The following is a 986-nucleotide window of genomic DNA, read 5'->3' as shown; positions in this document are numbered from 1 at the left end:
TCCAAACAACTGGCGGTCTCCAACTTCATCCCAAGACAATGGGGTCCTACACCTCCTTCCGTACAAGTCTTCGAAAGGGGCCATCTTCAAACTGGATTGATAGCTGTTTCCGTACAAGAATTCACACACAGATATACATATATACATATATATATATATATATATATATATATATATTTTGTTCACAGGCACACACAGATATACATATACATATCTATCTCCATCACAACATACATATATACATAATAAACATAGTTCCATCCATATATACATATGACATATCACAATGTTCGTCCAACACATTGTTCCATGCATCCATATAACAAGTTCCATGTTTTTCATCGATACAAACGAAAAAAAGATAAGGGAAACAAGCACTCCATCCATGCAAGCTTCCATATAGTGAACTAAATCTGAAAAATGGAAACAAGAAAGTTAGAAAAGAAGAAGAGTAGCTAGAATAATAAGAAGAAGAAAATGAAGAAAGAGAAGAAGAAAATGAAGAAGAAGAAGAAGAAGTAGGCATACTTAGGTAAAATGGAGCTAACCTAGCTAATTGTGCCATTTTTGAATGAAGTAAGCATATTATGCCTTCTTCTTCTTCTTCTTCTTCTTTTCTTCCTATTCCTTCTTTTGTTCCTCTTCCTAGATTTTCTTCATCTTATTATGTCATTTGTGGACTAAATAGGCTAAATTATGTCATAAATGGACTAAATAGGCTACATAAGAAGAAAAATACCATTTTTGAGCTTACCTAGCGAATTATGCCATTTTTACCTAACTAAGCATATTATGAGATATAACTTAGAGCTAACTTCATTTTGGAGGAGAAGAAGAAGAAAACTAGAAGAAGAAGAAGACTAGAAGAAGAAGAAGAAGATGTTCTTCTTCTTTTCTTCTCCTTCTTTTTCTTCTTCTTTTCTTGTCCTTCTTTTTCTTCTTCTTCGTCCTCTTCTTCTTCTTCTCCTTCTTCTTCCTCTTCTTCT

Source organism: Triticum aestivum, chromosome 6A (genome assembly GCF_018294505.1).
Source record: "Triticum aestivum cultivar Chinese Spring chromosome 6A, IWGSC CS RefSeq v2.1, whole genome shotgun sequence".
NCBI classification, from domain to species: Eukaryota; Viridiplantae; Streptophyta; class Magnoliopsida; order Poales; family Poaceae; genus Triticum; species Triticum aestivum.
This window is presented reverse-complemented; position numbering follows the sequence as displayed.